The sequence below is a fragment of the Pectinophora gossypiella genome, chromosome 7 (genome assembly GCF_024362695.1).
Source record: "Pectinophora gossypiella chromosome 7, ilPecGoss1.1, whole genome shotgun sequence".
Lineage (NCBI taxonomy): Eukaryota > Metazoa > Arthropoda > Insecta > Lepidoptera > Gelechiidae > Pectinophora > Pectinophora gossypiella.
In genome coordinates, this window is record NC_065410.1 from 6,546,633 (window position 1) to 6,562,088 (window position 15,456).

At 38.0% G+C, this 15,456-nt stretch overlaps 1 protein-coding gene across 8 annotated transcripts in view; it reads left to right on the forward strand.

The window, feature by feature from the left end:
• Positions 1 to 15,456, forward strand: part of LOC126368555 (protein turtle-like) — an 89,011-nt gene that overhangs the window by 23,555 nt on the left and 50,000 nt on the right. For all 8 annotated transcript variants that reach the window (XR_007566612.1, XR_007566613.1, XM_050012577.1 and 5 more), the window contains exon 2: positions 311 to 351. The gene's annotated coding sequence lies outside the window, so the exon portion shown is untranslated. The remainder of the gene's footprint in view (positions 1 to 310; positions 352 to 15,456) is intronic.

Consider the following 15,456-nt stretch of genomic DNA (forward strand, 5'->3'; position numbering starts at 1 on the left):
AGGGAAAACCAGCCCAATACAGGTTAGGTCGTATACCTCCGAAAATGCGTTTCTCGGAAATGTGGGTTTCCTCACGATGTTTTCCTTCAGCGCTGAGCACGTGATAATCATTTATGGTCCAAACATGAATTCTAAAACGAACTCGACAATAATTGGTTTAGGCCTGTGCTGGATTCGAACCTGCGATCTTAAAGTGGGATGCAAGCGTTTTATCATCTGGGCTACCACAGCTCACCCTTTGTTTATATTTATAAGTAGGTATATTTGTTTGTATAGAAGTAATGCTAATCAATTTATTTTATCGTTCCAGTTTTTCTCGGTGTTGGAGAGTTGTATGCGGCTCTGGAATAGGTATGTAACAACAATCGACCTTGCGGAAAGAGCTTATATTTGCATTCCACTATTTCTAATCCTCCTCGACATAATTCGCGCCATGCGCGGCGCCGTTGCCATGCAACCCCGCACGTATCTTTAAAAAGTTTATAGGTATGTAAAAAGTGATTCACGATCACAATAAACTCCAATATAAATTTATTAACTGAACAAAGAAAACGGCCTCCGTGGTCTAGTGGTTGAGCGTTGTGCTCACGATCCGGAGGCCCCGGGTTCGAACCCCGGTGAAGACATCACTTTATGATCCCTAGTTTGGTTAGAACATTACAGGCTGATCACCTGATTGTCCAAAAGTAAGATGATCCGTGCTTCGGAAGGCACGTTAACCCGTTGGTCCCGGTTACTACTTACTGATGTAAGTACGTAGTCGTTACATGAGTCATGTCAGGGGCCTTTGGCGCTCAATAATAACCCTGACACCAGGGTTGCTGATGTTGGTAATCCACTTCAAAACCCACACGATAGAAGAAGAAGAACTGAACAAATGTAACTTTTACGTATTTTTGTTGCGTGCGGTACCTATAATAAACGAACAGATGATAATTCTCACTTGTTGAATCTATGATAAAAGTTTACTAATGAATGACAAACACACGATAGAAGTAAACTCCTGTGCTTATACCACGTGTTTCGTATAACTCTATTCAAATCAAATTCATTAATTCACGTCGTGTTATGCAACGTTAAATAATTCGGTGTATTAGGAAGTTTATTGGTGTGAAGACCTTTTTTGTACAACACTTATAACCTTGACCGCATTATGCTGTTTTGTTTTATTCATGAGTTACAAGATTACATCGCACTTATGAATGTTTACTAGATGTTTGTTTGTTTGTTTTTTAGATGTTCGAACTTACAAGTTAAACTAAGACTTCATTTTTATGAAAAAGTAAACATCTTTATGCCTTCCAATTCTCGTTTCTCGACTCCCCCTCCATAAAGACCATTCACCTGTAACGCTTATTACCATGGTGATAGAAATCCATAAACATATAACAGCCTTCCCATACATTTTCTATGAGAAAGCAAATATCATGAAAAAAAATAAACTGCACAGGGTGTTTCAGAAAAATATATTGTTTATATACTTAAAAAAAGACTTTAAAAGATTATTTATTTATTTATTACATGGAAAACTAACAGCTTATAAAACATCCCGCTGTAAGATTGCTGTACAATTCATAACATAAGCTCACCTATATTCCCAATTGGGGTAGTCAGAGGTAAATTCATCGCCTGATGCACGAATTAAACTACCCACATCTCACAGAGCTTTATTTTAGACAAACGTGAAAGGCGGTAAGCCCTATCGCCGTCTACAATTTTCAAACCAAGAGTGTCATTGGAAATTGCATGTAAGATAAATTATTAACTCATTGATGCAAGTCCGTTACCGGGGATCGAACCGGCGATCCCTTTTTAAGAACCACGCCGATGGCAGTAATGTCGGTTGTGAACAAATCAGTTAAGTAAGTACTCGATAAGAATACAACTCGATAACGTTCACTTAACCTACAGGCGATGAGTCCTTTTTAACGATATTATATATATTATAATATAAAAACACAGAGAACATCAAAGGTGGACCTCAAAGCAACCTTCAGCATAATGGGATTGCGACCTTCGGACATTCAGGGCCCGCCATTCATACGAGAATCGGCAATACCAGAGAAAATGAATTAACCAATCTGTTTGCCCACGATAACAGCACGGATTATGCTTGTTACAAAATTGTTCATTTTCACGCTCCCCATTGAAAAGCTTTCCATTGGATAAACAAAGTGGGAAAAGCCAAATAAAGTCGAAAAGGTTATTTTAGCTGCACTCATGAAAGCGCCGTAAATGTCCTAATGGATATTGTAATATTACGAGATCATCGATAATGTTATAGGAAAGTAAATGACTTTTATGATCCAAACGAAATTAATTTACGAGTTTCCCCAGCAACGAAATATGCCGAGCCTTTATTTGTGAACTCCATTTACCACGCCTTAGGGTAACATAATTTTAAGGTGTCGTAAAATGATGGCAAACAACGATTAGTGGGAAGCTAATGTTTTTTATATATTACGTATAAGTATATGCTTTTACATTATTATAGTAGTTCAACAGAGACCCAGAAGTCCCGCGAGTGTTTCGGTACAAACGAAATGTTATAAAGCGCGTCGCGACGATTTATATGTCAATGCATGAATAAAAACTCGAACATTACAAAAACTTCTTAAATTTTGAGCCGGGTGTGAGCTCAGCGCTCCCCAATTGTCCGGCCAAGTAGTTATTGCCAGAGGCAGACATACAATAAGTCTTGTCAAAAAAAATCGCCGACACAAAGATCTCTGTGATCAAACTCCACACAGTATTCGTTAAGTACTTCGTTTTCTTTACGTCCCTAACAAGCATGTTAGTTCTAGAAGCATCTAGAACGTGAATATGCTAGTTTCCAACTAGTCAAATCAGTTACTTAATCAAACGTCAAAAATGAAATTACTATGGAATTTGTATGAAAAAGCACACTGTGACTTCATAGGCAAACGTGATAAAATGTCGGACTTATTATTGCGTTTTTTTTATTCAAATTAATACATAAATAAGTTGTCTTTCATTAGTTTTAGATCTGTCGTTATTTAGTAATCAGAAATTCATAATCTTGAACCTAGTTAGTACACGATATAGCTACACATGTTACTACAATACGAATGACGTAGTACCTATATGTAGATGGGCTGCGCGCGTGCCAGCGACGGGTACGGACAGAATGAGCGATCAGCGGTCACAGGTGCTCGTAATCAATGGGAACCCTTATTAATGGATTGTCCGTCATTATCCGGCAATAATAGGCAATACCTACATTGATAGATTATTGTCGCTATCTAGTGGATGCACAAATATGCGATCCAATAGATAAACAATTTTGCCTTTTCGTCGCCAGTGAAAACCACGTAAGCACCTTTTTTAACGGCCACTCTGGTCCAGTGGTTAAGCGTTGTGCTCACGATCCGGAGGTCCCGGGTTCGAATCCCAGTAGGACAAATCACATAAATCACTTTATGATTTCTAGTTTGGTTGGGACATTAAATGCTAATCACCTGATTGACCAAAAGCAAAATGATCCGTGCTTCGGAAGGCGCGTCAAGCAGTTGGTCCCGGTAACTTACTGATGTAAGTACGTAGTCGTTACATGAGCCATGTCAGGGGCCTTCGGCGGCTCAGAAATAACCTTAACACCAGGGTTGATGATGGTAATACACACACATCACATAAACACACATGATAGAAGAAAAAGAAGCACCGTTTTGAATTAACATTCGGATGTGATTTTCTTCAACAAAACCTCGAATTCCTTTAATTAATTTCATTAAAGTGGTCTCCATTTTTACCCGGATTGAAACTAAATTGTGTATTGCAAAGTTTTGTTAAGAAAAATCACATCGCGCTTACGTGCTTTTCATTGATTGTAGACATATTTGAAAAGTTTTTTGTTCACATTTTGGTTCGTTACAAAATAGCGCAAGTTCCAAAAGAGCGCAGCCTATTTTCAATCAACCTGAAAAGACAAAGGGTAAATAGAGTCCAGTACAAGCTAAGTGAACTGGGGGATTAAAAAAGCCACAATGAAACAATTAATCTAAAAAGAAATATTGCAATTTGACAAATTATTTATTTATTTAGTTGTACACAATAGAACATACAAAGAAAACAGACAGCACGGGGATTGCGCCTAGAAAAGTAAGTGCGTAGTGTCAACAAATATCAAATAGCAATATTGCTTTCTTTGATGGATTCATCTAATTCGCTTCGATGTGCTAGAGCAATTAGCAAATATGAAACAAAAAAAGCCAAAATAATTTGTCTTTACAAAAACCTATAAAACAAAACAAAACAACAATAGTCGTCATTAACCTACTTATTCAACCGTTAGTCAGCCTAGAACGATTTGTACCTACACTGTAACAGATTTTAATAAGTCGTTGTCAAATAAGGATGGTGTGTAATGTAAAGCCTAGCTTGAGGTCATCGACCGGGACCGGTCCGCCATGCCGCGATGCCTTCGCCACAAAACCCGACACTACACACTACTGCTAGATAGTTTATTAGGTATATTTTCCTATTCACTGTAGTAGTATCGTAGTATTTGTTTGTTGTGATTGCGGTATATACTATGTAAGTATTATGTTTGTCACAACTTACTATACAAACACAATATGTTACCATTACCTTTTTAATTCACTGTATAACTTTTTATAATAGCTAGTGGTGGGCTATTTCACTCATGAGTTTATAAAAACTCTATAGTAACTAGTACTTGTACATCTTACTAGTAATAATACTAAATCTTGATGACCTTTATGGTGTAGCAAATTTCTATTATTGGTACTAGTTAGAAGATACCTACCTCGATCGTCAAATCCTACGTTCATGATCCAATTGTTGGCGTCAAACCTCTACCCTATAGACTGTAAAGGAATACTCAATTCTTGTTTGTAAGTACGTAACGTAAGTAATATTCTTTACTGAGGGCCTAACCAGTATGATAAGCCAAAGTGTTTGACATTTTCATTCGTTTCGTTAGTGTTAGCGTAGCATTAACAAAAGCGATAACATTTTGGTTTGACCCTCTGTTCCATTCTTTGCTGTCTGTATGTTGTTACCATAACAACAAATAAGTCAAGGCTTTATTACTAGGAACATCACTGCAAAAAGCAAACAGGTTCACTGCACGAAGGTCAGCAATAAACAATCGATGCGCAAGCGCACGCATGTTGGAATATAGTACACACGACGAGACGGTCACGGACACGGAATAGAATAAAAAGGGAGGAGGTTTCTTCTATTCCGTGGTTACGGACCATCGCGGACGCGCCTCTTCCATAACAGTACTCCTCGGACACTTCATATAAAACACCTCGTTTTACACAGACACTACAAATTGACGTTATTATAATTATTATGTACACGCGTACTATATGACTGTGTAACGTCTGACGCTGATACGATTGAAGACTAAAGTAAGACCGAAGAGTGGAGAGTTGCCGTTCTAATCGTAGTATTATTCCTTATTCTATGGTAATACGAGTACCTTATCTATCTGAGTCTAGCCTTAGCGTCTTAGAAAGATTATGGGATTAGCTTTCCGCCCAAGACTTCATCTGCGTGGATTTTGGTTATATCGCAGTAAGCACTCTAAGAGTGTCTCTGGAACACACTATACTTGGAAAGAATATTCTTCTGTATCATAGCATATATGGTTTTTGACCAATCGTTATGCCAGTTTTCGTCAAAATCGCCCCAGCGTTTCTGCTGTAAGGTAACAAACTAAGTTAAGAGACTAAGGGTGGAATTAATAAACTAATCTCAGCTTTGAGACTGCTCTTAAGATCATGTCAATGTGACAGTTCTTATATAAAAACAGGGACTTAAGCATGATCTTGAGGGCAGTCTCAGCTGATATTAGTTTATTAATACCACCCTAAGTTAGTTTCACATTATATAATACTGTATAATAATTAGCCCTCTTCTTCTATCGTGTGGGTTGTGAGATCAATGAACAACATTATCAACCTTGGTGTCTCGATTGATTTAAGCTAACGAAATGTCGCATTAGCTTTTGTCAATCCCATACAATTTATTTCTATTCTAGTGGGGTTGGCGGATGCTAATACTAATGACATTACTACTAAACGCAGATAGCTTGAATTCACCGCAATGTTGGAAACTCTGTCATTAGTCGCTACTAAGTAGGTACCAGTTGTTTTAAGCGTGAAATCCCCCAAAGCAGTCGACAGTCAATGATTCTAACGTTATTAGTACTATGGTAATGAGCATCGGTTAGCTGAAAGTTAACCTTAATTTAAATCGCACACTTTACAGTTTACTTTCTCTTTTGTAAAGTCACTTTGCTACTTATTCCAACTGATATTAAAGTTCAAAAAATAAAAGAAAGTTGCTTAAAATAAAAAGTCTACCCTCAAATTGTAAGTAGGTAGTAAGTACATTACTGTATCGGCAGCCGGCAGGGCCTACTTACATTGATGGTCGACCGAAATATTTTTTTCTTCTTTAGTTTGACGACCGATGGCTGGTATTAAACAGAACGCCGATCTGTCTAAATTCAAAAGCCAGTGCTGTGACGTAAATTAGCACAGTGATGTGTCAGTCGAGATCCGGCGATCGATTCTGTTCTAACATTAGGTAGCTAATATGTACCTATCGAATATCGTGTTTTTTTTTATATTTAGTCTAACAACCCGCAGGGGAAATCTCTTCCGTTGGTATTTTATTCAAAAATAGAATACATTCGCGCTGCACAACATGGCGTCACTGCTAATGATGAGAAAGACACGGCATACGACGAGAGGCGACAAACCTGTCAGTAGCATGCTCCCAGATTGGTCTAGTTCCACATTTCGCACGTTCATTCCGAGCTTATTATTATTTGTTCTCTCTTAGAAAACTGTGAGAAAGTATAGTTGGATGTCATTTTAAAACGTTTATTTGTTTCGTTTTATATCGTCATTGTCTTCCTATTATTTACTTTGTTATTAAATCCACTTCCTTTGTGGTGTATTACTTAATGGTGTATTTTATTTGCAGTTTATGTAAGATTTATTTGTTTACAAGTCGACTATTATTTTTCTTCTAAAAAGGCTTGAAGATTTCTTTATATTTATTCATTACAAAAAGGAAGGACTTAAAACGAACTCGACACCTCTCATTCACAAGTCAAGCTTAATCCCAAGCTATCACTTCCTTTATTTCATTAAGAAAGGAACAATTGAGAATACGATACTTGTGACTTGTCTGATCCGCGTTACACGACTTCAAAGGCATATTTAAGTTCCGTGAAGTTTCATTCCGCTGCTCCCCTCGACCCATGAGACATTCAGGGGAAGTTTGCTAATTAGATTCCTCACCCCGATTCCTTGGGGCGGCGCGCGGTGGTGGCTAGTTCATGTTGCATTGTCACCTGATACTGGGGATTGTGACGTCACAGCTGCGATGATGGCACTCGGAAGTAACAAGTGCTGCATACGAATTCGTTCATAATGCAGGAAATATTCCGAGTCGTGAGCCGTGGTAGCCCATTTGGAAGAACGCTTGCCTCTCACTTTGAGATCGCAGGTTCGAATCCAGCACAGGCCTAAACCTGAATTTGTTTTCGAATTCATGTTTGGATCATAAATGGTTATCATGTGCTCAGCGGTGAAGGAAAACATCGTGAGGAAACCCACATTCCCGAGAAATGCATTTTCAAAGATATGTGACCTAACCTGTATTGGGCTGGTCTTCCCATCGCGGGTTGGAAGGTCAGACAGGCAGTCGTTTCTGTAAAAACTGGACCTGTCAAATCTTAAGGTTAGGTAAGCGGACCCTGTGAAAAGCGGGATTATGCTAGGGGGATGATAATAATAATGTTAGTTACATAATGTTACAAGGTTAGTTGCAGTCACTTCATATTATACTTACTTAATCTACATCTTTATTTTGGTGCCAAACCATATACATACATATCGTCACTGGAAGACAAAATTACATAAGCGCCAAAATATCCTAAAATAGTAGTCCATGTTATGATATCTACTGCTAGAGATAAAAATTTAAAAAGAATAACAATGTAATCTTGCGTAGACGTCATCTAAATTGGCTATATGGGTAAAAAGTTATGATAAAACACTTTAAATGACTTTTTCTTGAAATTGCATTTCGGCGCTTACGTAATTTTGCCTTTTCACTGACGATATAAATAAAATATTCGAATACATTTAGCTAAAAATATCTTTGTCATAATATCCATAAAAGTACTAATGTATTCCTACACTTCCGTTTGAACATAACCATGCTTTTTTAGAGATTCATTGATCTTGAATAACACGTAGGTGGCTTAAGTTAACATAAATTACAAAGCAATTAAGGTCAAGGTGTTCCTAATATTGCGTCACACGACACATCGCTCCATTTTTGGTACAAATTTTGTATTTACGGTGTGGATATTCGAACGGTGGCTGACATAAGTCAACAGAGCGTTGTGTAATCCGGCAGACATGATACACAAAGTAACGGACGTTTCCGAAACTACAGCCCAATGCATTATTTAAATGACGCTCGCTCTCGGCTTCAAGTATATCAAAATCTTACTGTGTATTAATTATGAGAGGAGCGCCGCAGAGCGGAGCTTAGGGCCAATACACACACGTACGGCTTGAATTAAATGGACACAACTAGGGTTTCTGATTTCTCGAACTATTTTCATTCTCGAGGCACGAGCATTCTCGAAGCCAAATTGTCGAGTCTCGAGACTTGTCGAGCAGAAACTCTAGACACAATTAATAAATATATGGACGAACTTTTGAGAAATAACCAACCAAGACAAGTTCGTGCTTTTTTCTATTATTCATTTTGTTTTGTTAATTATAAGCCGAATATACATGAATTAGCTTTCTGGGCGCGACTCCGTTCGTGAGGATTTAGGTTATTTATCTAGTTTACGTTTTTTTCTAATAGTCTCTTTTCACATAGAATTGTTTTTTTCTTACTATCCTATGTACTTCCCTGGGTCTCGTACTGTCTTCGTGCTTACCACATTTAATTTTAACCTGTTCACCGGTTTAGAAACGAACAGATATTGTTATATTTGCATATATAATATTAGTACTTACTTAACTTATGGATAATAATATGATGGATGCTTACCCTCCGTGACAGAATGTTTCTTTTAACTTTTTTTCTTCTCTTATTTTGTTGTTATGTAGTAATTAACCACTTTTTAGCATTTAACTGCAACTAACCTCACGTTACAAAATTTCCTAACCATGCCGTGTATACACGTTTTGGGTTTCAATCTAGTTATTACCCACATCTGTAACCTTTGTGTGTACCTTTAAATAAATAAGTAAAATAAAATAATGGTCTCTTGGACACGATTTTGAAAAATCTAAGTCGAAAGTGCCGTGCGACCATGCGGTACACACCTTTAGCCATACGTATGCCGTGGAATACGTAATGACGACAAAGCCCTTGATAATTATTTCTTAATCGTATACCTTATACCTACGTCATTACAAGTGTTAAGGTCTGTTGGGTGCGAGGCAACATGAACTTTATTTGTGTGAGCTTTTCCCATGACAAACTCGCTCTGAATACGCCGATTGCGTGTGATAGTGTAGAGTGAGTGTAATAAATTGTACAATTTTCGGTTAATTACTGTACGTATTAAGATAAAATGTCTTATTTCTTGAATATCTCTATTCTGTTGTAAATGGCGGACACTCGTATTAGCGTCAAAGTCTGACCTAACTCGGCCACCGCAATAAGTATTATCCAAGTAAAGCATTGTTACAGTTGGTAGGCTGATCTTGTCACCAAGGTTCATCGTATCTCTCTTAGGACTTCGTTTCGACAGTGGCTGCAATTTGTCCTCGATTACTTGATCTCTGCCCACCCCATTAGGGATTATGGGCGTAAAGTAGACATGTATATGTAACTAAATGTAACAAAACACCTCTACATTCGTAACGCCATTTTCTAGAAAAGAAGTTGAAATCAGCTGAATTTAAACTTCACTCGGTTCTCACTCTCAATATAATGTCCAGCTCAGAAATAATTACAGTTCCCACTCCAGTCTCGAGCAACGAAACAAAAGTTCCTTTGTAAGTTAAGTGCATTAAGTTTGCATAGAGCTACAGTGCGCTTTCCACTGGAATATGCATTATAGAGTTTTCAACATCTGTAATGCTGTCAGTTGCGCTTAGCACTTAGCTTAAGTAGCTGCCGATTTTCGCCCGATTTTATGATAGAAGATGGAGATCTTGACAAAGGCCACTTATCGCACTAACTTCACCACCTATTAGCTAAGTTAGTAGTGCCCGAGTAAAAGGTCTGAGTTTAATTTCCGCCTAGACAATTCTGACTGTAATTGTGTCCGTCTTTGTGAACTTAAGACAATAGAATCCTAGGGAACATTGAGAGTGAAGAGTACAAAGTAGAGTAGTTACTATAAATATAAAAAGCGGCCAAGTGCGAGTCGGACTCGTCCATGAAGGGTTCCGTAGCATCAAGTAACACAATATAAAAGTTCTTGTGGTTCGTTGTAACTTTGCTCGATGTTTTAATGTAAATATCGGTTAAAAAATTATGACATGTTAAAAAAATACTTAATAAATCTCGTTCAAACCATTTTTTTTGGTACAAGTTTGCATATCATATATTTTGTTTAGTCCACTTTGGAAGAATCTCTCGCGCTAACTATTCAATTTAGAAAAAAATGATAATAGAAACCTCAATATCATTTTTGAAGACCTATCCATAGATACCCGACGCGTATGGGTTTGATGAAAAAACATTTTCTGTGTTTCAGTTCTAAGTATTGGCAACCACCCAAATTTATTGTTTTTTTATTATTATTTGTATGTCTTTTTCATATCTCGGGCCTATGGAGGCCCGGACTTTTGGAATGCGTGCGTGGGGCCGAAGCCAACACGTAGAGGCCCCTTAAGACAGTTTAATCTAAATGTGGTGTGACACCAACCGGCGATTATCCCTGTATGCACTATGGGAGTGCACCCAAAGACAATCCCCGGTTCGTGTAGGACTATTGCAGATTATGGGAACAAAGGGAACTGGGCTATTGGGTTGGGGGTTAGTGGACTGGGATACTGGAGCTATGGGGGACTATGGCGCCTGCTCGACCAATGTTGGTAACATGGATACAATGAGCAGGCGGTGACTCGCCACCCATTGGATGGGCCGCATATCTAGCCGACGCGACTGGACGGCAAGGCAGCAACATGGTCATGAGCAGGTCAGGGTGTCGAGAGGTGTACACCGCTTTCTGCGAGGCGGTTTACCCGCCTCACCAACTCGCGACTTATGCATCTTTCACTTCCACCCTGCGAGCGTATAGCTCTAACGCCCCACTCTGGCCGGCCAATGAAGGCAACCAGAGGTGAGAGTCCTGCGGCCCCCGCTGGGGTCCACTCCGGCAGGCCAGTGAAGGCAAGCCGGAGACGGAGGACCTGACCGACTCTCGGGGGATCTCAGCTCCGTGGTGTCGTCACTCACCAACAGCTCGCCACAAGCTGGCCTGCGGAGACTGACTGCACTGTTGAATTCACCAGGTTCGCTGATGAATTCACCAGGGGGCGATGGGGTCGTCACATCCCGACGCCTTTTATTATTATTATTATTGTAAGTATAAAAATATTAATTCGGTTCACAGAATACATCTACTTACCATCTTTCAACAGTTTAGCTCTTATAGCTTCGGGAAAAAGTGGCTGTGACATATGGACGGACGGACGGACGAATCCATAAGGGTTCCGTTTTTGCCATTTGGCTACGAAACCATAAAAATAGCCCCCTGGAATAGACATTGACACAAAACGAAGAAACAAGATTAAAAATAAAAAAAATTCGGTACATTAAATTATGAGCACTCACACATTCGACAACAATGTGACTAATTTGAATAAAGTGACAGATTGTTTGATTGTCTCTTCCATCGAGGTATGACCCAAGGCTGTTGAAAGGTCGTCACATACTTCACCACACTACACCAGTCACCTACGCTCTTCAAATGGCCAATCTACATCATCTGACCATGGATAAGTAGGTGTGATTGAAATACAAATACAAGTAAAAAATAGTGAGTTTCAACTATTGCATTTACATTACAACTTAGATAATAGTAATCGCTTCAAATATAAGCTATGGCTATAACACTATATATTATTATTTTATGTAGGTAGATGTAATTATTATAATGTATTTCGTATATTGCACCTCTTTTTATTCTCCCGCAGCCATTCTTACTACCCTTTGGGTTGGCTGGAAGAGATCTCTCTTAGAGATAAGTCCTCCCTTGTAAACGTCCATTTCATGTTTGTTATGTAACTAGTTGTTAAGTGCAATAAATATATTCACAATAAGTAGATATTTTTTTCTGTGTTTAGAGCGAACGAACGAACGAATCTTGCTTCTTTGGAAAAGACCGTCTTCTTTACATACAGCTATCGAAAAACTTAGTAAGTACTTAATATTTTTTATTTAAAAGACATCAACGAGTACACGAATAGATTAAGTAAGTATAAGTTAAAAATAATAAAATTATATGATCTTTCTATCTGAATATTTAAGTAAGTATTATTTATTAAATCTATTGTCATTTCACATATTACACACAGTCAAGAACATAGACCCAACTAAACAATAATTCTTCGCAAAGCAAATTCTAAAAATAACACGTGATGCGTGCTGGCTGACGATCTAAATCTGGCTCGGCAATAAATCTGCATTGGAAATAGTCTTTTCGAATAGTATCGGAAATGCGATTATTAAGCCGATAGTCGTCAGGTGATAAATCAAACCGACTATATAGTAGTGATGTAAAGATTCCGCTATCGCTTCCGCTCCCGCGCTCGCTGTTGCGATACAATCGCCAATCGCGATCGCAGACTGAGATCTAGATTTATATCGGAGGACTGTAATAACTTCTTCCTACGAACTTTTTCTGCTTATTTCTCAGCACAGCTTAATATTGTACCATCCATTTCATAAAGATTTAGCTTGGTATGGATTGGTAAAAAAGATAATAGTAACTGAAAATGGCAGTCCAGGCAGTAACTAAAATAGAAAAATACACATACATACATAAACTCACGCCTATTTCCCACCGGGATTAGAGCCTGACACACTTCTCTTGCTTCCTCCACATTCATCAATCGCTTAATACTTGCACGCCGGTTCAGAAAAATACACACTAAGTATTCAATATTTCGAATACTTAATTACTTTGACAGTTATTCTTTGTGTTTTTTCTGATATATATTTTTTATTCTTTTTAGTTTCGTATATACTTAATTAATCGTAAGAACAAATGTGCTTTGACTTAGGAGCCCAGTTTTTGTTCAATTCTTTCTGATGATAAATCGGCTGCAGCTGAAAATCAGCGCCATAATCTAGCTACAGCTAGGCTGCGACATTTGCTGAGCTGCAGCCGTTTCGGCATTATTTATAATTCTATTGTTATTACTAACTACCTACCTCTTAAGAATATGTAAGTAATTACGTATTTTTTGCCGAATAAATATTTTCTTTCTTTCTTTCTTAATCGAAAGCTTTCTGTTAAGCTAACGTGATATGTGGTGGTCTCTTTATCAGATTTAGATACTCTTTTAACAGACAAAACTAAGAAAATCAAAACTTTTTATCAAACTACGAAGAAGATCAATCTGTAAATTGATAAAAACGTCCAAACGAAAATACGTAAACCAGTTATATAGTTTCAAAGCTTACAAAGACATATATGTAGAATCAACTCCTTTGAAGTCAGTTAAACAACTTGCGCATCCATAGTTTGTCATGCATACAATTTATTTAATTCAAAACCTTTGCTCGAGTCCGGAACATCGTACAAAGACAATCCTTTATGCAAATTGATTCAGCAAGCAACGGACTGATACATTCGTATTTTTGTTGTGCATTTTGTGCACCCTTCTTAATATACTTAAGCGTATAAATATTATGTTTATAGTAAGTTTTCCATGGGCCAATGATTGTCCCGGAACTCCCGGAGGTTCCAGGGTCAATAATAACCCTAACACCAGGTTGCTAAGGTTGTTCATCCACCTCACAACCCACACGGTAGAAGAAAAAGTAAGTGCATACGAGTACTATCCTTTAATAACTGGGCGTAGGCCTCCGTTCATCAACCGAAGGGGTTAGAGCATACTCCACTTCAATGCTAAATACACTTAACAAAGTTGGTTTAGAAGTACCTAACAATTATTAGTCTTTTCTTTGCTACTTTTTTATTTTTATGTGTAAGTATTTCCGCGAGGGTTGCGGCGAATTTATATGTAAATAATCGCATGCATATAAACTCGAACGTTATAAAAATCTCAGCTCGCAATGCTGGCCTCGCCTTTGTCGCCTTCCGGTCTGAGCTGGACTGGGAGCAAACAAAATATATAGAACACGTTCAGCTGCTTGTCTTCCCAGTCTTGTCATAAAATCCGACAGAGGGACATGATGGTATTTTTTATGGGCGATAGGCTGGTCCCTTGTCACTATAAGATTCGTCATATCTCTTTTTAGCCTTCGCATCAACAATGGTTTCAAGTTGTCTTTGATTACTTGAGGCTCTGCGCACCTCATTAGGGATTACGGGTGTGTGTAGCGAGTTTTGATTCAGCCTTTGAAGCCGTAACTTTGAATATCTACATCATCTCCACATATCACGCGTACATGTCACGGATATATCTCGGATAATGAAACGCGGAGGAAACATGATAAAAGTTGCCGTCGTTCGCTATTATACCAGTACCTAACCATGTATCTGCAATGATTGCAGCCACACGCGGAAACTGCAACTTTTTATCTACATCGGAAGTGCGATAGCGTCTCGTGATTACGTTTGTTATTCATACTCCTATTGATGTCATGTTTTTGCTAATTATTGCTGCGAAAGCATGTTTTCCTACGACGACAAATGAAAGTGACTAAGTGTTGTTTGTAAAGTTATAATTCTGTTAATGAAATTACTTGTAGACATATTTACTTACAGTATTTTTATATACCTATGCTTTTTTTGTATAGGTAGTGTAATACTGTGTAAACCAATGTACTCACACAAATATATTCGAATAATTTAATAACTTAACGCAAAACGTAACTGCTAAATTCAAAACATTAATTTATGCCAAACAAATCGACCGTCATTGTAATTAAACAAAAATATGCATCTGAGCCGGAAGGAATGGCAAAATAGAATTAAATTACAAAAATACAGCACTAATTATATTAAAAAATTCGACCTTTTATTGTTCTTTGTTTAAAATATCTTTGTTTGGAAATATTTAAAGAACGCGGTGTCGACTTCACCATTCTGGTTTCGTTTTCCACTCGGAATCAATTATTAAAACACATTCGGTGTGACGGCGCTCCGGGTACCTATACAATCTGGCACTCTCATCCTGAAACACTGGCACATTGTGCTGGCTGTACAAGTACCTACCTTTATACACAATAAAATCTTTACACCTCTCAGGAATAGACAATACACAAATACGC